Here is a 26,514-nt window from a genome sequence, read left to right on the forward strand (position 1 = left end):
TGACTTCCTACTGAAAGTCCTTCCTGTCAGTAACAGACACACAAGACAGTCCCATTAGGTATAATTTTGCACGCCAGGGGAGTATTTTATATATACTGTATATGTGCAGATTTCTTTTTGCACATGGGGGTATTCAATTAGCTGCAATAACCCATTTTTTACAGCAAATCATAACAAAAAAACCTTATTCAGTTACAATAATTTATCAGTGATAAACTCACCGCAAATTTCATTACACCTACTCTTAGCAGGTGCAAAGTTGGGGAAAATACAGTATTTACTGTATTTTAAGGTAAAAATGTTGGAATTTGATACAGAACCCTTGGGACCATCCCCCCTTTCCCCCTCTATTACTAATTAGGCACCTAGAAAATTTTAATTATTTTTGATTGCCCAATAATTACATGTCAATTTCGGGGTAAAAAGTAGAGATGAGCGGGTTCGGTTTCTTTGAATCCGAACCCGCACGAACTTCACTTTTTTTTTCACGGGTCCGAGCGACTCGGATCTTCCCGCCTTGCTCGGTTAACCCGAGCGCGCCCGAACGTCATCATGACGCTGTCGGATTCTCGCGAGACTCGGATTCTATATAAGGAGCCGCGCGTCGCCGCCATTTTCACACGTGCATTGAGATTGATAGGGAGAGGACGTGGCTGGCGTCCTCTCCATTTAGATTAGATTTAGAAGAGAGAGAGAGAGAGAGATTGCTGTGATACTGTAGATTAGAAGAGAGTGCAGAGTGCAGACAGAGTTTAGTGACTGACGACCACAGTGACCAGTGACCACCAGAGACAGTGCAGTTGTTTGTTTTATTTAATATATCCGTTCTCTGCCTGAAAAAAACGATACACAGTCACACAGTGACTCAGTCTGTGTGCACTGCTCAGCCCAGTGTGCTGCACATCAATGTATTGTATATAAAGCTTATAATTGTGGGGGAGACTGGGGAGCACTGCAGGTTGTTATAGCAGGAGCCAGGAGTACATGATAAATAATATTATATTAAAATTAAACAGTGCACACTTTTGCTGCAGGAGTGCCACTGCCAGTGTGACTAGTGGTGACCAGTGCCTGACCACCAGTATATTAGTAGTATTGTATACTATCTCTTTATCAACCAGTCTATATTAGCAGCAGACACAGTACAGTGCGGTAGTTCACGGCTGTGGCTACCTCTGTGTCGGCACTCGGCAGGCAGTCCGTCCATCCATAATTGTATTATATACCACCTAACCGTGGTTTTTTTTTTCTTTCTTTATACCGTCGTCATAGTCATACTAGTTGTTACGAGTATACTACTATCTCTTTATCAACCAGTGTACAGTGCGGTAGTTCACGGCTGTGGCTACCTCTGTGTCGGAACTCGGCAGGCAGTCCGTCCATCCATAATTGTATTATAATATATACCACCTAACCGTGGTTTTTTTTTCGTTCTTTATACCGTCGTCATACTAGTTGTTACGAGTATACTACTATCTCTTTATCAACCAGTGTACAGTGCGGTAGTTCACGGCTGTGGCTACCTCTGTGTCGGAACTCGGCAGGCAGTCCGTCCATCCATAATTGTATTATAATATATACCACCTAACCGTGGTTTTTTTTTCGTTCTTTATACCGTCGTCATACTAGTTGTTACGAGTATACTACTATCTCTTTATCAACCAGTGTACAGTGCGGTAGTTCACGGCTGTGGCTACCTCTGTGTCGGCACTCGGCAGGCAGTCCGTCCAACCATAATTGTATTATATACCACCTAACCGTGGTTTTTTTTTCATTCTTTATACCGTCGTCATACTAGTTGTTACGAGTATACTACTATCTCTTTATCAACCAGTGTACAGTGCGGTAGTTCACGGCTGTGGCTACCTCTGTGTCGGCACTCGGCAGCCCGTCCATAATTGTATATACCAGTGACCTAACCGTGGTTTTTTTTTCTTTCTTTATACATACATACTAGTTACGAGTATACTATCTCTTTATCAACCAGTCTATATATTAGCAGCAGACACAGTACAGTGCGGTAGTTCACGGCTGTGGCTACCTCTGTGTCGGCACTCGGCAGCCCGTCCATAATTGTATATACCACCTAACCGTGGTTTTTTTTTCTTTCTTTATACATACATACTAGTTACGAGTATACTATCTCTTTATCAACCAGTCTATATATTAGCAGCAGACACAGTACAGTGCGGTAGTTCACGGCTGTGGCTACCTCTGTGTCGGCACTCGGCAGCCCGTCCATAATTGTATATACCAGTGACCTAACCGTGGTTTTTTTTTCTTTCTTTATACATACATACTAGTTACGAGTATACTATCTCTTTATCAACCAGTCTATATATTAGCAGCAGACAAAGTACAGTGCGGTAGTTCACGGCTGTGGCTACCTCTGTGTCGGCACTCGGCAGCCCGTCCATAATTGTATATACCAGTGACCTAACCGTGGTTTTTTTTTCTTTCTTTATACATACATACTAGTTACGAGTATACTATCTCTTTATCAACCAGTCTATATATTAGCAGCAGACACAGTACAGTGCGGTAGTTCACGGCTGTGGCTACCTCTGTGTCGGCACTCGGCAGCCCGTCCATAATTGTATATACCAGTGACCTAACCGTGGTTTTTTTTTCTTTCTTTATACATACATACTAGTTACGAGTATACTATCTCTTTATCAACCAGTCTATATATTAGCAGCAGACACAGTACAGTGCGGTAGTTCACGGCTGTGGCTACCTCTGTGTCGGCACTCGGCAGCCCGTCCATAATTGTATATACCAGTGACCTAACCGTGGTTTTTTTTTCTTTCTTTATACATACATACTAGTTACGAGTATACTATCTCTTTATCAACCAGTCTATATATTAGCAGCAGACACAGTACAGTGCGGTAGTTCACGGCTGTGGCTACCTCTGTGTCGGCACTCGGCAGCCCGTCCATAATTGTATACTAGTATCCAATCCATCCATCTGCATTGTTTACCTGAGGTGCCTTTTAGTTCTGCCTATTAAAATATGGAGAACAAAAATGTTGAGGTTCCAAAATTAGGGAAAGATCAAGATCCACTTCCACCTCGTGCTGAAGCTGCTGCCACTAGTCATGGCCGAGACGATGAAATGCCAGCAACGTCGTCTGCCAAGGCCGATGCCCAATGGCACAGTACAGAGCATGTCAAAACCAAAACACCAAATATCAGTAAAAAAAGGACTCCAAAACCTAAAATAAAATTGTCGGAGGAGAAGCGTAAACTTGCCAATATGCCATTTACCACACGGAGTGGCAAGGAACGGCTGAGGCCCTGGCCTATGTTCATGGCTAGTGGTTCAGCTTCACATGAGGATGGAAGCACTCAGCCTCTCGCTAGAAAACTGAAAAGACTCAAGCTGGCAAAAGCACCGCAAAGAACTGTGCGTTCTTTGAAATCCCAAATCCACAAGGAGAGTCCAATTGTGTCGGTTGCGATGCCTGACCTTCCCAACACTGGACGTGAAGAGCATGCGCCTTCCACCATTTGCACGCCCCCTGCAAGTGCTGGAAGGAGCACCCGCAGTCCAGTTCCTGATAGTCAGATTGAAGATGTCAGTGTTGAAGTACACCAGGATGAGGAGGATATGGGTGTTGCTGGCGCTGGGGAGGAAATTGACCAGGAGGATTCTGATGGTGAGGTGGTTTGTTTAAGTCAGGCACCCGGGGAGACACCTGTTGTCCGTGGGAGGAATATGGCCGTTGACATGCCAGGTGAAAATACCAAAAAAATCAGCTCTTCGGTGTGGAGGTATTTCACCAGAAATGCGGACAACAGGTGTCAAGCCGTGTGTTCCCTTTGTCAAGCTGTAATAAGTAGGGGTAAGGACGTTAACCACCTCGGAACATCCTCCCTTATACGTCACCTGCAGCGCATTCATAATAAGTCAGTGACAAGTTCAAAAACTTTGGGTGACAGCGGAAGCAGTCCACTGACCAGTAAATCCCTTCCTCTTGTAACCAAGCTCACGCAAACCACCCCACCAACTCCCTCAGTGTCAATTTCCTCCTTCCCCAGGAATGCCAATAGTCCTGCAGGCCATGTCACTGGCAAGTCTGACGAGTCCTCTCCTGCCTGGGATTCCTCCGATGCATCCTTGCGTGTAACGCCTACTGCTGCTGGCGCTGCTGTTGTTGCCGCTGGGAGTCGATGGTCATCCCAGAGGGGAAGTCGTAAGCCCACTTGTACTACTTCCAGTAAGCAATTGACTGTTCAACAGTCCTTTGCGAGGAAGATGAAATATCACAGCAGTCATCCTACTGCAAAGCGGATAACTGAGTCCTTGACAACTATGTTGGTGTTAGACGTGCGTCCGGTATCCGCCGTTAGTTCACAGGGAACTAGACAATTTATTGAGGCAGTGTGCCCCCGTTACCAAATACCATCTAGGTTCCACTTCTCTAGGCAGGCGATACCGAGAATGTACACGGACGTCAGAAAAAGACTCACCAGTCTCCTAAAAAATGCAGTTGTACCCAATGTCCACTTAACCACGGACATGTGGACAAGTGGAGCAGGGCAGGGTCAGGACTATATGACTGTGACAGCCCACTGGGTAGATGTATGGACTCCCGCCGCAAGAACAGCAGCGGCGGCACCAGTAGCAGCATCTCGCAAACGCCAACTCTTTCCTAGGCAGGCTACGCTTTGTATCACCGCTTTCCAGAATACGCACACAGCTGAAAACCTCTTACGGCAACTGAGGAAGATCATCGCGGAATGGCTTACCCCAATTGGACTCTCCTGTGGATTTGTGGCATCGGACAACGCCAGCAATATTGTGTGTGCATTAAATATGGGCAAATTCCAGCACGTCCCATGTTTTGCACATACCTTGAATTTGGTGGTGCAGAATTTTTTTAAAAACGACAGGGGCGTGCAAGAGATGCTGTCGGTGGCCAGAAAAATTGCGGGACACTTTCGGCGTACAGGCACCACGTACAGAAGACTGGAGCACCACCAAAAACTACTGAACCTGCCCTGCCATCATCTGAAGCAAGAAGTGGTAACGAGGTGGAATTCAACCCTCTATATGCTTCAGAGGTTGGAGGAGCAGCAAAAGGCCATTCAAGCCTATACAATTGAGCACGATATAGGAGATGGAATGCACCTGTCTCAAGTGCAGTGGAGAATGATTTCAACGTTGTGCAAGGTTCTGATGCCCTTTGAACTTGCCACACGTGAAGTCAGTTCAGACACTGCCAGCCTGAGTCAGGTCATTCCCCTCATCAGGCTTTTGCAGAAGAAGCTGGAGGCATTGAAGAAGGAGCTAAAAGGGAGCGATTCCGCTAGGCATGTGGGACTTGTGGATGCAGCCCTTAATTCGCTTAACAAGGATTCACGGGTGGTCAATCTGTTGAAATCAGAGCACTACATTTTGGCCACCGTGCTCGATCCTAGATTTAAAGCCTACCTTGGATCTCTCTTTCCGGCAGACACAGGTCTGCTGGGGTTGAAAGACCTGCTGGTGACAAAATTGTCAAGTCAAGCGGAACGCGACCTGTCAACATCTCCTCCTTCACATTCTCCCGCAACTGGGGGTGCGAGGAAAAGGCTCAGAATTCCGAGCCCACCCGCTGGCGGTGATGCAGGGCAGTCTGGAGCGACTGCTGATGCTGACATCTGGTCCGGACTGAAGGACCTGACAACGATTACGGACATGTCGTCTACTGTCACTGCATATGATTCTCTCAACATTGATAGAATGGTGGAGGATTATATGAGTGACCGCATCCAAGTAGGCACGTCACACAGTCCGTACTTATACTGGCAGGAAAAAGAGGCAATTTGGCGGCCCTTGCACAAACTGGCTTTATTCTACCTAAGTTGCCCTCCCACAAGTGTGTACTCCGAAAGAGTGTTTAGTGCCGCCGCTCACCTTGTCAGCAATCGGCGTATGAGGTTACATCCAGAAAATGTGGAGAAGATGATGTTCATTAAAATGAATTATAATCAATTCCTCCGCGGAGACATTGACCAGCAGCAATTGCCTCCACAAAGTACACAGGGAGCTGAGATGGTGGATTCCAGTGGGGACGAATTGATAATCTGTGAGGAGGGGGATGTACACGGTGATATATCGGAGGGTGAAGATGAGGTGGACATCTTGCCTCTGTAGAGCCAGTTTGTGCAAGGAGAGATTAATTGCTTCTTTTTTGGGGGGGGTCCAAACCAACCCGTCATATCAGTCACAGTCGTGTGGCAGACCCTGTCACTGAAATGATGGGTTGGTTAAAGTGTGCATGTCCTGTTTTGTTTATACAACATAAGGGTGGGTGGGAGGGCCCAAGGATAATTCCATCTTGCACCTCTTTTTTCTTTTCTTTTTCTTTGCATCATGTGCTGATTGGGGAGGGTTTTTTGGAAGGGACATCCTGCGTGACACTGCAGTGCCACTCCTAAATGGGCCCGGTGTTTGTGTCGGCCACTAGGGTCGCTAATCTTACTCACACAGTCAGCTACCTCATTGCGCCTCTTTTTTTCTTTGCGTCATGTGCTGTTTGGGGAGGGTTTTTTGGAAGGGACATCCTGCGTGACACTGCAGTGCCACTCCTAGATGGGCCCGGTGTTTGTGTCGGCCACTAGGGTCGCTAATCTTACTCACACAGCTACCTCATTGCGCCTCTTTTTTTCTTTGCGTCATGTGCTGTTTGGGGAGGGTTTTTTGGAAGGGACATCCTGCGTGACACTGCAGTGCCACTCCTAGATGGGCCCGGTGTTTGTGTCGGCCACTAGGGTCGCTAATCTTACTCACACAGTCAGCTACCTCATTGCGCCTCTTTTTTTCTTTGCGTCATGTGCTGTTTGGGGAGGGTTTTTTGGAAGGGCCATCCTGCGTGACACTGCAGTGCCACTCCTAGATGGGCCCGGTGTTTGTGTCGGCCACTAGGGTCGCTAATCTTACTCACACAGTCAGCTACCTCATTGCGCCTCTTTTTTTCTTTGCGTCATGTGCTGTTTGGGGAGGGTTTTTTGGAAGGGCCATCCTGCGTGACACTGCAGTGCCACTCCTAGATGGGCCCGGTGTTTGTGTCGGCCACTAGGGTCGCTAATCTTACTCACACAGCTACCTCATTGCGCCTCTTTTTTTCTTTGCGTCATGTGCTGTTTGGGGAGGGATTTTTGGAAGGGACATCCTGCGTGACACTGCAGTGCCACTCCTAGATGGGCCCGGTGTTTGTGTCGGCCACTAGGGTCGCTTATCTTACTCACACAGCGACCTCGGTGCAAATTTTAGGACTAAAAATAATATTGTGAGGTGTGAGGTATTCAGAATAGACTGAAAATGAGTGTAAATTATGGTTTTTGAGGTTAATAATACTTTGGGATCAAAATGACCCCCAAATTCTATGATTTAAGCTGTTTTTTAGTGTTTTTGGAAAAAAACACCCGAATCCAAAACACACCCGAATCCGACAAAAATAATTCGGTGAGGTTTTGCCAAAACGCGTTCGAACCCAAAACACGGCCGCGGAACCGAACCCAAAACCAAAACACAAAACCCGAAAAATTTCAGGCGCTCATCTCTAGTAAAAAGGGCAAAGTGATGGAGTTTTGGTCTAGGTGTTTTTTGTGATTTGCGGTAAAATTGCAGTTTTTCACGTGGAAAGAGGTTATTGCCTCTAATTAAGTACCCTCTATTTGTAATAAGAAATCTGTATATATATATACATATATATATATACCATATATATATATACATATATATATATATATATATATATATATATATTATAAATAAAAATACTCCCCTGGTAGGCAAAATTATACCCAATGGTAATTTTCATTTTTTATAGAGAGAATTATAATTAAACATTAAAGTACTCATACAGGCAATCAAAATCCCATTATTTTTCTGTCATATCCTTTTAAACTATACTTTAAGATTCAATAAAAAAAAAATCATGATCATTCATCTGCCTTAGGTTAATAATGCTTATTGAACCCGCTTTATTTTTGCACCAAAAAAATAATTAAGTATGAAGTTAAGGAATGTGTAATGACTATCAGATTAAGGCAAGATTGATAAAACATTTTTTATGAAATCTCCATATTTCGATTGACAAAGGGTCAAAATATCTAAGTGATATTTGGAATAGGCACTAGTATTTTTGTTTCCACATACAGTATACCTCAAATAAAACTGAAGCACCAGGAGTGGCATTTATAGCAATTTGACTCAAGTGGTACTTTCAAGGGCAGGATGAACAACACATGGAAATATTCATGCATTGTGTATCAGTACACTTTTAATTTATCCTTATATGTCTAATGTCTAACTTCCATGTATTGCTTATCTCATACAATGTAGCTTTACTGTGACTTTTTTATTCACATATTGGCAGGGATTACCTGCGAGAATGTGTGCTAATTAGATAAGTGCGGCGGGCACTTTCGTGTTTTGTGTTTTGGTTTTGGTGCTGGTACTGGTACCAACCTCGAGTTTTGGATCTGGATTGGTTTTGCCAAAACCACCCTTTCGTGTTTTGGTCTTGGTTTTGGATCTGGATGATTTTTGGAAAAAAAACATAAAAACAGCTAAAATCACAGAATTTGGGGGTAATTTTGATCCTATGGTATTATTAACCTCAATAAGATTCATTTCCATTCATTTCCAGTCTGTTCTGAACACTTCACACCTCACAATATTGTTTTTAGGCCAAAAGGTTGCACTGAGGTAGCTGTGTGACTAAGCTAAGCAACACAAGTGTGCGGCACAAACACATGGCCCATCTAGGAGTGGCACTGCAGTGTCAGACAGGATGGCAGATTTAAAAACTAGTCCCCAAACAGCACATGATGCAAAAAAGTAAAAGAGGTGCAATGAGTTGGCTGTATGACTAAGCTAAGCGACACAAGTGTGTGGCACAAACACCTGGTCCATCTAGGAGTGGCACTGCAGTTGCAGACAGGATGGCACTTAAAAAAAACTAGTCCCCAAGCAGCACATGACGCAAAGAAGAAAAAGAGGTGCAAGATGGAATTGTCCTTGGGCCCTCCCACCTACCCTTATGTTGTATAAATAGGACATGCACACTTTAACAAACCAATCATTTCGGCGACAGCGTCTGTCACACTACTGTGGCTGAAATGACTGGTTTGTTTGGGCCCCCACCAAAAAAAAAGCAATCAATCTCTCCTTGCACAAACTGTCCCTACAGAGGCAAGGTGTCGACCTCACCCTCATCCTCCGATTCCTCACCCCTTTCAGTGTGTACATCCTCCTCCTCACAGAGTATTAACTTGTTCCCACTGGAATCCACCATCACAGGTCCCTATGTACTTTCTGGAGGCAATTGCTGGTAAAGGTCTTCCTGGAGGAATTTATAATTCATGTTAATGAACATAATCTTCTCCACATTTTGTGGAAGTAACCTCCCATGCTGATCGCTGACAAGGTTACTGGCTGCACTAAACACTCTTTCGGAGTACACACTGGAGGGGGGGCAACTTAGGTAAAATAAAGCCAGTGTCTGCAAGGGCATCCATATTGCCTCTTTTTCCTGCCAGTATACGTACGGACTGTCTTGATATGCCTACTTGGATGTTGCCACTCATATGGTGACAGAATCATATGCAGTGACAGTAGACATGTCAGTAATCATTGGCAGATCCTTTAGTCTGGACCAGATGTCAGCACTCGCTTCTGACTGCCCTGCATCACTGCCAGCGGGTGGGCTCAGAAATCTTATCCTTTTCCTCGCAGCCCCAGTTGTGGGAGAAAGTGAAGGAGGAGCTGTTGATGGGTCACGTTCCGCTTGAGTTGACAATTTTCTCACCAACAGGTCTTTGAACCTCTGCAGACTTGTGTCTGCTGGAAAGAGAGATACAACATACAGTAGGCTTTAAACCTAGGATCGAGCACGGTGTGCAAAATGTAGTGCTCTGATTTCAACAGATTGACCACCCTTGAATCTTGGCAAAGTGAATGAAGGGCTCCATCCACAAGTCCCACATACTTTGCGGAATCGCTCCATCTTAGCTCCTCCTTCAATTTCTCCAGCTTATTCTGCAAAAGCCTGATGATAGGAATGACCTGACTCAGGCTGGCAGTGCCTGAACTGACTTCACGTGTGGCAAGTTGAAAGGGTTGGGGAACCTTGCACAAGACGGAAATAAGTCTCCACTGCGCTTGAGTCAGGTGCATTCCCCCTCCTTTGCCTATATCGTAGGTGAATGTATAGGCTTGAATGGCCTTTTGCTGCTCCTTCAACCTCTGAAGCATATAGAGTGTTGAATTCCACCTCGTTACCACTTCTTTTTTCAGGTGATGGCAGGGCAGGTTCAGGAGTGTTTACTGGCGCTCCAGTCTTCGACATGCGGTGGCTGAATGTTGAAAGTTGCCACCGACAGCATCTCCTGCACGCCCCTGTCATTTTTTAAAAAATTCTGCACTACCAAATTAATTTTATGTGCAAAACATGGGACGTGCTGGAATTTGCCCAGATGTAATGCATGCACAATATTGGTGGTGTTGTCCAATATCCCAAATCCCCAGGAGAGTCTAAGTGGGGTAAGCCATTGTGTGATGATGTCTCTCGGTTTCCATAAGAGGTTGTCAGCGGTGTGCCTCTTATGGAAAGTAGTGATACATAGTGTAGCCTGCCTAGGAACGAGTTGGTATTTGCAAAATACTGCTACTGGTGCCGCTGCTGTTGTTGTTGCTGCAGGAGGCAATACCTCTACCCAGTTGGCTGTCACAGTCATATAGTCCTTAGTTCCACTTGTCCACATTTCCGTGGTTAAGTGTACAGTGAGTACAACTGTATTTTTTAGGACACTGAGGACACTTTTCTGACGTCTCTGTACATTCTTGTTATCGCCTGTCTAGTGAACTGGAACCTAGATGGGATTTGCTCCCGGGGACACACTACCTCAAACAATTCTCTAAGTCCCACTGAACTAATGGCGGATACTGGTCGCACGTCTAACATCAACATAGCTGTCAAGGTCTCAGTTATCTGCTTTGAAAAGGATGACTGCTGTCATATTTCATCTTCCTCACAAAGGACTGTTGGACAGTCAATTGCTTACTGGAAGTAGTACAAGTGGTCTTCCGATTTCCCCTCTGGGATGACGATTGACTCCCAGCAGCAACAACAGCAGCGGCAGCAACAACAGCAGCAGTAGGCATACCACACAAGGATCCTCCAGAGGAATACCTGTTAGGAGAGGACTCCTCAGTCTTGCCAGTGACATGGTCTGCAGGACTACTGATGTTCCTGTCTGAGGAGGAAGTTGACATTGAGGGAGTTGGTGGTGTGGCTTGCAGGAGCTTGGGTAAAAGAGGAAGAAGGGATTTAGGTGTCAGTGGACTGCTTATGCTCTTACCCAAAGTTTCACAACTTGACACTGACTTCTGATGAATGCGCTGTAGGTGACATATAAGGGAGGATGTTCCTAGGTGGTTAACGTCCTTACCCCTACTTATTACAGATTGACAGAGGCAACACATGGCTTGACACTTGTTGTCCGGATTTGTGGAGAAATAATTCCACACAGAAGAGGTGGCTTTTTTGGTATTTTGCCCAGGCATCACAATGGGCTTATTCATCCCATGGACAACAGGTGTCTCCTCTGGTGCCTGATTTAAACAAACCACATCACCATCAGAATCCTCCTCGTCAACATCCATCTCAGCGCCAGCAACATCCATATCCTCATCCTGGTGTACTTCAACAGTGACATCTTCAATTTGAATATCAGAAACTGGACTGTGGGTGCTCCGTCCAGCACTTGCAGAGGGCGTGCAAATGGTGGAAGGAGCCACCTCTTCCCCTCCAGTGTTGTGAAGGTCAGGCATTACAACCATGACACACTTGAGCTCTTCTTGGGGATTTGTGATACCATCTTAGAACGCACAGTTCTTTGCTGTGCTTTTTCCAGCTTATCTCTTTTCATTTTTCTAGCAGGAGTATAAGGGCTTCCATCGTCTTGTGAACATAGGCCAGGGACTTAGTTGTTCCTTGCCACTCCGTGTTGTAAATGGCATATTGACAAGTTTACGTTTCTCGTCAGACCATTTAAATTACATTTTTTTTGTGATTTTACTGAACTTTTGCTTTTTGTCACTTTTGCTTCAGCACTAGGAGGAAGTGGTTCTTGATCTTTCCATATTTTATCCTCCAAATTTTTGTTCTCCATTATTTTTCTGGAGTTATATAACAATGGCCCTCATTCCGAGTTGTTCGCTCGTTGCCAATTTTCGCTATGCTGCGATTTGTTGCAAAATGTGCATGCGCAAGGCACGCATGGCGCATGCACTTAGTTATTTAACTAAAAACTTAGTAGATTTGCTGTGGATTCTGCGACGCTTTTCAGTCGCACTGCTTATCGGTGAATGATTGACAGGAAAGGGGCATTTCTGGGTGGTAACTGAGCATTTTCTGGGAGTGTGCTAAAAAACTCAGGCGTGTCAGGGAAAAACGCGGGAGTGTCTGGAGAAACGGAGGAGTGGCTGGCCGAACGCAGGGCATGTTTGTGACGTCAAACCAGGAACTAAACGGACTGAGCTGATCGCAATCTGAGAGTAGGTCTGGAGCTACTCAGAAACTGCAAAAAATTACTTATTAGCAGTTCTGCTAATCTTTCATTCGCAATTCTGCTAAGCTAATATACACTCCCAGAGGGCGGCGGCCTAGCGTGTGCAATGCTACTAAAAGCAGCTAGCGAGCGAACAACTTGGAATGAGGGACAATATGCGGTAAAGGAGATTGTACCTCTACACCACACAGGGCAAACCCTGTGAAAAATTATTTGGAATAAATATTAATAACCCCTTTATTTGGAGTAAATAATATACAGCACAGGACAGCACCGCTGAACTTTTATGGCAGCACCATTGGACTGGACTGAAATTATACGGCAGGATTACTGGAATTATATGGCAGTACAACAGGAATTATGTGGCAGGATCACTGGAATTATACAGCAGTATCACTGGAATTATACGGCAGTACCACTGGACATATACGGCATTATAAATTGACTGGATTTATACAACAGTACCGCTGGAATTATACAACAGTACCACTGGAATTATACGGCAGGAACAATGCAATTATACAGCAGTACCACTGGAATTATATGCAGTATCACTGAATTTATATGCAAGTACCACTGGAATTATACAGCAGAATCACTGGAATTATATGGCAGGATCACTGGAATTATACGGCAGTACCACTGAATTTATACAGCAGTACCACTGAACATATACGGCAGTATCATTGGACTGGATTTGTACACCAGTACCGCTGGAATTATACACCAGTACCACTGGAATTATATGGAAGTATCACTGGAATTATACGGCAGTACCACTGGAATTATACGGCAGTATCACTGGATTTATACGCTAGTACTAATGGAAATATACGGCAGTATCAATGGAATTATATGTCAGTTTCACTGGAATTATACGGCGGTACCACTGGATTTATACGGCAGTACCACTTGATTTATACGCCAGTACCACTGGAATTATGTGGCAGGATCACTGGAATATGGCAGTACCACTGGAATTATACAGCAGTACCATTGGACATATACGGCAGTATCACTGGACTGGATTTATACGCCAGTAGCACTGGAATTATACGCCAGTGCCACTGGAATTATATCACGGTGGATCCCATCTCTCAGTCCAGCAGTGGCAGCGGGTGCACTGTTGCTTGCTGCAGAGCAGCATAGCCAGATTAAGGGGGGATGCAGGGCATACTGTACCCCGGGCCCCCTCTTGTCAGGGGGCCCCCTGGCCAGAACACACTAACATCACTAGCTTTCCTTCTAAAGCAGCAGCAGAACGAGCAGACAGAATGTGATCAGTACAGTATGTAGTGAAGGCAGAGACACAGCAGTATCATGTTTCATGAGCTACCGATAGAGCTTTCCAACCAGAGGAGAGATAGGAGCGTTGAAAGAGCTATAAGTGACACTGGGATCCCAGCTTCACCTCTTCCCTGCTTGGGTGTCTGAATCATGTGTAAACTGTTATGCAACTAAACCATTTGGGTGTAGAGATAGACACACACAGAGAGTCCTCCTAAGTCCTGTCCCAGTGTGTAAGTAGTACAGAGGCTGCTGCTATTCTTGAATGTGACAAGATAAATTATTTAATTTTTCTATGTGTATTTTAAGGATAAGTTGTCTTTGTTACACTACAAGAAAAGTTTATATGATAGTTGTCTTTCAATTAGGTGGAGCTATAAAAAGTACCCAGCCCTTATTAAACTATTAGTTTAAAACTAATATACACCATTGGTTTACATTTAATATACACAATCCATACATCCCAACATAACCCATTCCAGGAGGGATAAAATGCTTTCTACCTGGACTTCCTTCTTAATTTATGATTGCAATCACCTGTGTTGAAATACCTTTGTTATTGATTAAATAGTTCAACACAGGTAATGCCAATCATATATAAAGTGGGAACTCCAGGTAGAGAGCATTTTGTCCCTCCTGGAATGGGTCATGTTGGGAGGTATGCACAATCTAAAATACACCCCCCACCTACCACCGGGCACCCCCTGTCTTAAGTGCCCCGGGCACTCCAAGGCTTAATCCGGCCCTGCAGAGCAGTACCAGACGGGAGACGTACTTTCACTTATAGCAGGGATCCTGGGACAGTGCCGATTAATTCTGCAACAGCAGCAGGTGCGCCGCAGAGCTCCAGTGAAAGATCAGTAGTCACACTTGGATCCCGTTGTGAGACACACAGGTGCTGCTGTAAATGCAGGTACCTTTTAGAGCTTGGCGGCGGGAGGCAGGCATCTCCATTGCCTCTGGGAGTTCCGCCCCTGCACAGTGTGCTGCCTCTCCTAGTACTTTTGTGGGCAGAATAAATAATACTTGGAATTTATCATCCATAATGGTTGCATCAACCAAGTATTATGTTCATTGTTTTATACATTTCCTACAAATCTAAACCTCCGCATAAAGTTTATAGTTTCTGTATTTCTGCAAATCTGAACATCTGTATTGTGTTCATGACTTCTGTAAAGTGCATTGAGACTTTCTGGAGAAAGGTACTATGTAAATAAGGATATTATTATTATATTATTATTATTATTATTATTATTATTATTATTATTATTATTATTATCATTATTATTATTTGTTTAAGGGGGTATCCAAATCCAATTAGCCGCGGTTTGCAATATTTTATTGCATTTGTGAAAACTTGGGGGGGGGGGGGTCATTCTGACCTGATCGCACGCTGCAGTTGTTTGCAGTGCAGCAATCAGGTCAGAACTGCACATGTGCCGGCTCCGCAGTGCATCGGCGCATGGCTGACAGCCTTGGCTGTCATTGCCTAGCGATTGTCTCTGCCTGACTGACAGGCAGAGGCGGTCGCTGGGTGGGAGGGGGTGGCACGGCGGCCGTTTTGTGGGCACGGTCTGGCCAACGCAGGCGTGGCTGGACCATAAGGGGGGCAGGCCACAGCAGCTGTGTGACATCACATGCAGCCACTGCGTCCCGGGCAGTGATGAGTAGCCTCCTGCCAGCACGCAAAAGATGCGCTGGGCTGGGAGTTACTCCTGTAGTGCAAAAGCATTACCTCTGTGCGATGCTTTTGAACTTCTGCGACGGGGCAGGGACTGACATGCGGGGCGGGCTTGCCCTGTGCTGGGAGTCCCCCCGCATGTCTGTGTTCCTGATCATAGCTGTGCTAAATTTAGCATAGCTACGATCAAGTTGGAATCACCCCCTTGGTATCCAATTAGCCGCAATAAGTTATCGTGATAAGTCTCCATAGACTTTATCGCAAATTTCTCTTTGCCGTAATGTTGATATGATCCAGATGTCACCTTCAAAAAGTGGACATGATCAGAATGTTAACCTTCACAATGTTGACAGTGACAAATTGTTGATCTGTTCGAAATGTTGACATTGTGAGTATTGTCAGTCAGGATGTTAACACACATATATTAGCTTAACCCTAACACTAATTGCAGCCTAAGGCTAATCCTAATTGCAGCATAGCCCTTGCTCTAATTGTAATTCTAATTGTAATCTAACCTACACCTTAACCCTGATAACAGGCTAATCCTAACTTCATGTGCCAACACTGATAATGTCAACATTTTGAAAATGTTGACATTGTGACAGTGTCGATATTTGGAATGTTGACATGGACAATGGGTTAGCTTCCCTCACACCTGGTTGATCCATGGCCAATTTAAGGCCTGGTACTTAAGTTGTGTTTGTTCTGTGATGGAGGAAGGACCTATGCCTATGAATCTCTAAGTCTATGCAGAGCCGTCTTTTCATATGGGCTCAATGGGCACTTGCCCAAGGGCCCCAGGAGTATAAGGGCCCTTAGCTGAGGGTCCCCTCTTTCCAGTGATACCACATTTTTGAAAATCTGCCCTGGGGAACCAGATATATTTTACTTCAAATTATTGGTCCCCATCCAAGACTATTAGTTGCTCTTCCCAGCCAGATAGCTCAGGTTCTGTCTTACTTAGAGTTGTTCTGAGGGTATTCTCCAAAATGTGAGACTCTCCCCTTTCGGTGGACACTGGCAGCTTGTATCTACTATGCCCAGAGATATAAGCCTTCAAGCAGCTGGTCCCTGCTCCAGCTCCACATGCCTGGTATGCAGTTTTATACATTCATTGGTGGATGGCTCTGGCTCCTGAACTCTGATCCCCAAGTCCCCAGTACCTCCTGAAAGGTGTCCTCAATATCTGCTGAAGGTGGGATTCGTTTTTTAACCCATTCAAAGCTAAGAAATATTTTTCCAGGAACTGGAGATATCTGCAGTCAAGCAAGCTGCCCTCCCACCGGAAAATGCTGAATATTAAACCCACTCCACTATCCACCCCTCCCCTGCATACTGCACAACCCCTACCACCCTGGAAGTCATGTACTGGGGCCCCTTCATTCAGACCAATGCCCCTTCTACAGTTTAGTGTTCTCCCACCTGCCCCATCCCCCTCCATCTGTGCAGTAAAGGAGTAATTAGCAGAAATTACAGGTCCTACATGCTGAGCGGAAGATTGAACACCCCCTACTACTTATGGGACATCAAAGCTGCCACTGATAGCACCCCCTCACCCCTCCCGCTGGAGGATGGGTAGGGGACCCAGTGCATTTCTGTGCCCAGGGGCCTACACTGCTGTTAAGACAGCCCTGAGTCTATGGTTCTGCTATGCTGCAATACTGATAATCTTATGCTGTAAGTTTGACTTGTTACTGTTGAAACACTACTGTGTTACTGTGATTACTTTAAAAAAGGAACCCAGGTTTTTTTTTTCTGTGTCTAGACTGTACTTGAAACTACCCTGCTACAGTGGGTCTTAAAAACCTGAACATACAAGCTCCTCTCATTGACTTTTGTTGCAACCTTCCAAACTGTTGGATAATAAATCCAAGGATTTGATTAACAAAAATCACTGTTGATATGGCATTACGCAGTGATTACATCTGCCATAAAAAAATACAATTTGATAGATGTCCCAGTTCTATGAAGTCAAATAAAATATTGGTTTTCTGTGTCCATGGTCTTATCTTCTTCTGATTGGACAAAACAATCAGGAATTAACTATTCAGGCTACTGCCATATTTACTGTTTGTTCTGGTTGATAATCACAAATACTTTCCATATGCGTTTCTTGTTAATTGTAGATGTGAAGATTACAGTACCTGGTCTACTATGAAGGACTATACATTAACTAAAAATTGTGTGCTAAATTTTTTTTTTTTTTTTTACCCAGGTAAACATCATCCTGCTTTTTCTATAGTATATGCAAATTGATCCTGTGGGGTAGATGTATGAAGCAGTGATAAGAGTGGAGAAGTCTGCCAGTGGAGAAGTGTGCCATGGCAACAAATCAGCTGCTACATATAATGTTATAGATAGCACTTGCTAAATGGCTACCTCAAAGCTGATTGTTTGCCATGCACTGTTCCACTCTGGCTCACTTCTCCACTTTTATCACTGTTTCATACATCTACCCCTGTGTTTATTATTTATTGAAAGTCATTGAGGAATTAACTCATTTAAAAGATTTGCCACACAAAGGGCTCTGAGTCTTATCACACTTGGCACTGTTACTTTATTAGCTGGCATGCTTTAACTTTTCAGAACAGTAAATATAAACATGCTGTGTGAAGTTATTATCAGTGTATTGATCCTTCTCCTGAAGCTGGCACTGCATGCGTGCCACCATATTGGATTGATCAGCTGACTCTAGATTTGTACCAGTAGTGTGTCACTGACACTTAGTCTGTTTCTGTGATTAAATCTTCAGCTAGTGTCTGCTACAATTGTAGGGCAGCATACCAGTCCTTCAGCCTATAATATTATCAATTCTCCTTGCTGCACAGTAACTGTCCAGTAGGAACTGTGGCTCTGAATGATGAGAACCATCATTAGACCACCTAACTTCATTCACTCCATTTATATCGAGTCCTGTCCAGTGGCCCCAGTCCAGTGCCAAAACTAAACTTTGAATGTGACAACATTTTACTTGTAATTCACATACAGTAGTTGCCATTTGGTGTGAAGGTGGTGATATGACTTAAGGAAGCATTATAAAATAAAGACTTGACACAGTGAAGCAATGAAAGCAGGCAATGAAAGTGTGGTGATGCAAACAGTGAAGAAAGAAGTGTAAGCGCCTGGGGGAAAGATGTAACAAAGGAATGGAGGCAAAGGAGATAAAAACATACAGATGTAGCCATGTTCCAGAGCTGTAACTAGACTTTTGGTGCCCTGTGCCAGAGAGGGAATCAGTGCCCCCCTCTATTTTTCCAATAGGGACATAAGGCGCATGCCTCGTGGAGAAGGGGCATGCTGAGATTGATCCTAGAGAAAGTCCATACTATGATGCCACTTCTCACATTATATATATGGGATGTAGTTATGTGACCGGCGGTCAGGAGACTGCCAGTCACATTACCTCCTTCTAAACCCTTCCCCTTCACAATCCTGATGGTCGGCATACCAACCAACAGGGACTATTCACGACACACAAAGAGTGGGAATAGAACCCGTGTTGTCACCACCGAGCCTGCAATGTGTTATGCTCCCTGCCCCCACCGGTATTCACCGGCCAGGATCCCGGGACTCCTGACTACCTGGATCCCGGGTGCCGGTAACACAACACACACCTTTATATATATATATATATATATATACAGTCAGGTCCATAAATATTGGGACATCGACACAATTCTCATATTTTGGGCTCTATACACCACCACAATGGATTTGAAATGAAACAAAGATGTGCCTTAACTGCAGATTTTCAGCTTTAATTTGAGGGTATTTACATCCAAATCAGGTGAACGGCGTAGGAATTACAACGGTTTCTATATGTGCCACCCACTTTTTAAGGGACCAAAAGTAATGGGACAAATTAAACATTCCTAAATCAAACTTTCACTTTTTAATACATTGTGGCATATCCTTTGCAGTCAATTACAGCCTGAAGTCTGGAACGCATAGACATCACCAGACATTGGGTTTCATCCCTGGTGATGCTCTTCCAGTCCTCTACTGCAAATGTCTTCAGTTCCTGCTTGTTCTTGGGGCATTTTCCCTTCAGTTTTGTCTTCATCAAGTGAAATGCATTGCTCAATCGGATTCAGGTCAGGTGATTGACTTGGCCATTGCATAACATTCCACTTACATGCCTTAAAAAACTCTTTGGCTGCTTTCGCAGTATGCTTCGGGTCATTGTCCATCTGCACTGTGAAGCGACGTCCAATGAGTTCTGAAGCCTTTGACTGAATATGAGCAGATAATATTGCCCGAAACACTTCAGAATTCATCCTGCTGCCTTTGTCGGATGGTCTTCAGGATGCCGACTACCGGCGCCGGAATCCCGACAGCTGGCATACTGACAGTTTTTCTCCCTTGTGGGGTCCACGACACCCCTGGAGGGAGAATAATTAGTGTGGCGCACGCAGCACGCCACCGTGCCCGCAAGGGGCTCATTTGCGCTCGCCACACTGTCGGTATGCCGGCGGTCAGGCTTCCAGCGCTGGTATGCTGGTCGCCGGGAGCCCGGCCGCCGGCATAGCATACCACACCCGCTTTTGTCAGCAGTCACATTATCAATAAATACAAGGGAACCAGTTCCATTGGCAGCCATATATGCCCACGCCATGACACTACCACCACCATGCTTCACTGATGAGGTGGTATGTTTTGGATCATGAGCAGTTCCTTTCCTTCTCCATACTCTTCTCTTCCTATCACTCTGGTACAAGTTGATCTTTGTCTCATCTGTCCATAGGATGTTGTTCCAGAACTGTAAAAGTTTTTTTAGATGTTGTTTGGCAAACTCTAATCTGGACCTGTTTTTGTGGCTCACCAATGGTTTACATCTTGTGGTGAACCCTCTATATTCACTCTTGTGAAGTCTTCTCTTGATTGTTGACTTTGACACATATACAACTACCTCCTGGAGAGTGTTCTTGATCTGGGCAACTGTTGTGAACGGGTTTTTCTTCACCAGGGAAATAATTCTTCTGTCATCCACCACTGTTGTTTTCCGTGGTCTTCTGGGTTTTTGGTGTTGCTGAGCTCTCCGGTGTGTTCTTTCTTTTTAAGAATGTTCCAAACAGTTGATTTGGCCACACCTAATGTTTTTGCTATCTCTCTGATGGGTTTGTTTTGATTTTTCAGCCTAATAATGGCTTGCTTCACTGATAGTGGCAGCTCTTTGGATCTCATATTGAGAGTCGATAGCAACAGATTCCAAATGCAAAAGTCTCACCTGGAATCTACTCCAGACCTTTTATCTGCTTAATTGATGATGAAATAACGAGGGAATAGCCCACTCCTGTCCATGAAATAGCTTTTGAGTCGATTGTCCCATTACTTTTAGTCCCTTAAAAAGTGGGAGGCACATGTAGAAACCGTAGTAATTCCTACACCGTTCACCTGATTTGGATGTAAATACCCTTAAAATAAAGCGGAAAATCTGCAGTTAAAGCACATCTTGTTTGTTTCATTTCAAATCCATTGTGGTGGTGTATAGAGCCCAAAATATGAGAATTGTGTCGATGTCCCAATATTTATGGACCTGACTGTATATATATATATACAGGTTGAGTATCCCATATCCAAATATTCCGAAATACGGAATATTCCGAAATACATACTTTTTTGAGCGAGAGTGAGATAGTGAAACCTTTGTTTTTGATGGCTCAATGTACACAAACTTTGTTTAATACACAAAGTTATTAAAAATATTGTATTAAATGACCTTCAGGCTGTGTGTATAAGGTGTATATGAAACATAAATGAATTGTGTGAATGTAGACACACTTTGTTTAATGCACAAAGATATAAAAAATATTGGCTAAAATGGCCTTCAGGCTGTGTGTATAAGGAGTATATGTAACATAAATGCATTCTGTGCTTAGACTTAGGTCCCATCACCATGATATCTCATTATGGTATGCAATTATTCCAAAATCCGGAAAAATCCCATATCCAAAATACCTCTGGTCCCAAGCATTTTGGATAAGGGAGACTCAACCTGTATATATATATACCATACCCAGGATTTAAACCTATGACCTATTGAATTCTGATCAAGCACCCTACTCATTGAGCTATTTGATCCTACATAAAAACTATGAACACTATATGACGCTACTGGAACTTTGTAAAGAAATAATCAGCATTGCAATTGAGCAAATCTGTGTAGTGTACAGCCACACATCCAATATCTTGTAGCCACACACTACATAGATCTGCTCAGCTGCAATGCTGATCATTTTTTCACAAAGTACTGTAAGCTTCAAATAGTTAGAATTCTCTAACTTAGAATATTCTACCTTTCTATGCAAGGGCAGATAGCTGAATGGATAGATTGTCTGACTGCAATGCCACAGGCAATGGGTTTGAATCCCGGGTATATCAGCATCTTGAAATGTAATAAAAGACAGTGTGATCTCAAGTAGAGTTCATGAATGTTGTATAGGTATTAGCGACAGAAGGGGACAGGGTAGGAGACAGGGTGGTCAGGAGATGCTAGACTTCAAAAAGGGGGAAGCTGAGAGTGAAAGTGTTTAAAACAGGTAATTGACAAGTGCCGCCAACAGCGCCTCCTACCCTGCAGCGCTATGGGCCCAATTCAGACCTGATCGCTATGCTGCATTTTCAGCCTGCGATCAGGTCTGAACTGCGCATGCGCAGGCGCATCGGTCCACAGCATCGAGGATCGGCGGTCAGTGATGGGATGTGCAAGAAAAGCGATCGCACGGGTGATTGCAAGGCGACTGACAGGAAGAGGCCGTTCGTGGGTGGCAACTGAGCGTTTTTAAGGAGTGTCCGGAAAAACGCACGAGGGACCTGGCGTTTGGCGGGAGGGATTCTGACGTCAGCTCCGGCTCCGATCATCGCACCAGAAGAGTAAGTCCTGGGCTGTGCAGAGACTGCACAAACTTCTGTTTGTGCAGCTCTCCTGCATATGCAATCGCACACCTGCACAGCGATTTCCCCCTCCCCTGTAGGCGGCAACTAGGTGATCGCAGGGATGCAAAAAACACACCCTAGCGATCAGGTCTGAATTAGGCCCTATGTGCGGTGAAGTTATCACCCTGCCATGCTCATCTTACCCCTGTATGGTGTGGAATGGGAAAAACCATTGTATTACGTATGCCAGCGTCTGGCTGCAGGATGGGGGTTTTCAGTCACAGGGTGGCGTATGGAGTCACGGTGTAAAGAATTGTTATCCACCGAATGCAATACTTGTGTTTGTCCACTAGGTGTCCCTTTTGAAAGCCACCATTGCACATGCGTGAAGTCTCCAATGTAGAATCAAATAATGCTTGCAGTAAAAGAACTACTTTTTTAGATGCTTTTTTTATTTAATTCGCAAATGTGTCATGCTCATGGACTTCGCAATTTCGGCAGTGATGTGCGGCAGAGATGTAACGATACTGTAGCATGCCTTACAAATGGTGGACTCCAAGGACATCTATGATACTGTCATCACTTTATGTCATGACATAAAAAGGACTGTTTCTATGAAGAGCTGAGTGCGCGTCTATTGAAGCAAGCAAACAAGCAGCTACTACTGCTTATACAGTATATAGCTGGTGCACTAGCATTCACTTGCTTTGACTACCGATAAAAAAAATAATCAGTGACATTCACTATGTCACTACTGGTGTGCAATAACTAACTCCATGGTTCTTTGTTCTAATGGTAGTGTGACCACCTAAGATACCTCGGATAAGACAAATTCTTACACTTTTTAAAACAATTAAGAGAAGTTATCAATATTATGCTGGATATAAAGAACTGTATATTTTACATTACAAATCTCATGATATTTACACTCTACCACTTGTACAGTGCTCATGAACTTTGCAATTTTGTCAGTGAAGTGCAGCAGAGACGCAGTGATACTGCAGCATGCCTTACGAATAAACGGAGGACTCCAGGGGTTCTCTATGATATACTGTCATAACATAAAAGGACTGGTTCTATCAAGCTGATTGTGCGTCTATTGCCGCAAGCAAACAAGCTGTTACAGTACTTCTAATTATATAGTATATGGCTGGTGGTATCCGGACTCCAGGTCGACAACAAAAACGTCGACACACCTTAGGTCGATGTCAATTGGTTGACACACCTTAGATCGACATGGACAAAAGGTCGACATGGACAAAAGGTCGACAGGAACAAGGTCGACATGGAAAAAGGTCGACATGAGTTTTTCACATTTTTTTTCTTTTTTGGAACCTTTTCATACTTAACGATCCACGTGGACTACGATTGGAACGGTAATCTGTGCTGAGTGAAGTGGTAGTGGAGCGAAGGCACCATGCCCGAAGCATGGCGAGCGAAGCGAGCCATGCGAGGGGACGCGGAGCACTAATTGGGGTTCCCGGTCACTCTACGAAGAAAACGACACCAAAAAACATAAAAAACTCATGTCGACCTTTTTCCATGTCGACCTTGTTCCTGTCGACCTTTTGTCCATGTCGACCTAAGGTGTGTCGACCAATTGACGGCGACCTTAGGTGTGTCGACCTTTTTGTTGTCTACCCGGAGTCCCAGACCCTGGCTGGTTACTACCCTTATCAGCATAGGAAAAGGTACAGTATTTCTGCATTGAGTTGACTGTGTATCTGTTAGCCAACTAAAAATGACGGTGAACAACAACCATACACACTAAAAAAAAATCATTGCAGTGACATCGCTGTCATTATTTTTTCTTTTTCTTTTTTATATTTTAACAAATGATAACTCGTAAACACCGCTTATATTTACATGAACAAAGTCACAGTGGGATACAGTGCACACAAGTTGTACAAACAAAAGTACATTTTTTGAATTTTTATACTTTTTTCACAAATGACAACTCATGCTGTGGGGCGTCATGACAAGCAGCTAGCCCCCTGGAGCTGTGCATATGTGTAACTATGTAGTGCTATTTTCACTGTACGTTCAAAGAGGCACATTCAGTTTCTACCTACGAGCAGACAGACCTTTTTCTGTGTGTAATTAAATGACATTATAAATATATCTGCAGTATAATATTGACAACAACAGAATTCTAAATAGTTTTAAAAAAAACAACAACTGACATTTCTGGGAATTGAACCTGGCTGCCTGGGTAAGCTAAGTTGTCACGCAACTGGAAGACCATAGTAGACACATTAGGGGTAATTCAGACCTGATCATAGAGCTGCAAAAAAACACACATCTATGATTAAATTCTTAGACATGCAGGGGGGACACCCAGCACAGGGCAAGTCCACCCCGCATGCCGGATCCAGCCCCCACCCCCCTGCAGACATGCAAAAGCATTGCACACAAGCAATGCTTGCGCATGTTTTCGGAATCCCTCTGCCTACGTAGCCTGGCTGCGAAGGCAGACGGCTACCACGCAGCCGCTGTGACCCTACCCAGCAATGGTCCAGAACACGCATCCATTGTCCGAACCGCGCCCCTTAGACGGAGCATTGACGCCCAAAAAATGCAGCATCGATGCCCCATTCCTGCCCCCTCCAGGTCTTAAACCTCGTTCTGAAGAGAATGCAGTTTAGGCCTTGCACATGTGCATACTGGAGTACAGATGTGCAAAAATTACTTCATAGCGATTTTTGCACATCAGCGACAGGGTCTGAATTAGGCCCCTTGTCAACTCTCACAGTAGGAATACACATGTATTACTGGCAGACGGGATGCCGGATGTCAGTATACAGACAGCAGCATCCCGCTTGTCGGAATCCTGGCAGTGGAGGCAGCGAGTCCGTTCACCACGCATCTGGCCTGATGCCTCACTTAACTCACCACAGGTAATATTCCCACTTGGTTGGTGGCGTGGACCCACCAATTGAGTGGGAGTAATCGTCAGTGGGTGGAATTCCGGGCATCGGTATTTCACTGGCTCTCAGGATTTCGGCATCAATCTCCTGATCCTGACAGCTGGTATTTTAACTGTATCCCCCACAGTGATATAGTGATTTCATTGTTTGGACAGATTATTTTTTTATTTTATTTTTGAGAAAGGATGCACTCAGTTCAATGCAAAAAGTCATTTTTCTGTCCTGGCACAAAGTGATGATAACAAGCAGTGCCCATAGAGCACACAATTTATTTGTAAGGTACGCTATCACTCCGTCTCTGCACACAGTATCACTGCCGATATTGCAGGGACCATGTGTGACCTGTATTACTGTACAAAAAAAACTTTATTTACACTACAGAGCTTTACAGAACTTACAGTATAAGAGACTGGCCCACTTGTCAGGGCTTGCTATTGTATACAGTAGTATTCTGTAGTGCTATATAGATCCGATGCTATTGTTTTAAGCGCTGTAGTTTTCATTAGTGGAGCAATCACCACCCAGTGGTGAAGCTGTGTATTGCATGCTGTGAATCCTCTTGTGCCTTAGAATGCCTTACCAAGCCTTATTACGGTATGTCGACCTGCGTTATATTTATGCCACAACTAACACGCAGGTATGACAAAACTACAGCAATGATGAGTGTGGCTACATCTGTAACTGCAAGTTGGTAATACTTTCTTGCTTTGAGAAAAGTTTATTAGTTTTCTTAGATATGGTACTGTATAACAGGAGGATGCACTGGCAATTAGGAGTTAATACCGAGAAAAGAGAGATTGTCACAAAGTCTGCATTTCTCGTCTCCTAGGCATATGAATAATGGACAATCACAAGTATGTGCAAATTACAGTGAACATGTGTTCAATAAAAAGATATGTGGTGAATGCCACATAGCAATTTCAAAGATTTACAAGGTAGGGTTTTGAATTGTAATATATTCATCTACATATTAATAGCAGAATAGTGACTTTTATGAGTAACTTATTTCTATGATGCCGTTGTCTTGAGCACATCATATACCAAATTAAAGCTTCTGGTCCATAGATTTCCAGAATTATATTGGCATTGTAATTGGATGCTTTGTTATGAGGTTATGTGGCAAAACATCCACATGCCATTTACAATGCATCACAATTGTGCTCTTTGAAAATG

The sequence above is a fragment of the Pseudophryne corroboree genome, chromosome 5, assembly GCF_028390025.1.
Source record: "Pseudophryne corroboree isolate aPseCor3 chromosome 5, aPseCor3.hap2, whole genome shotgun sequence".
Taxonomy (NCBI): Eukaryota; Metazoa; Chordata; class Amphibia; order Anura; family Myobatrachidae; genus Pseudophryne; species Pseudophryne corroboree.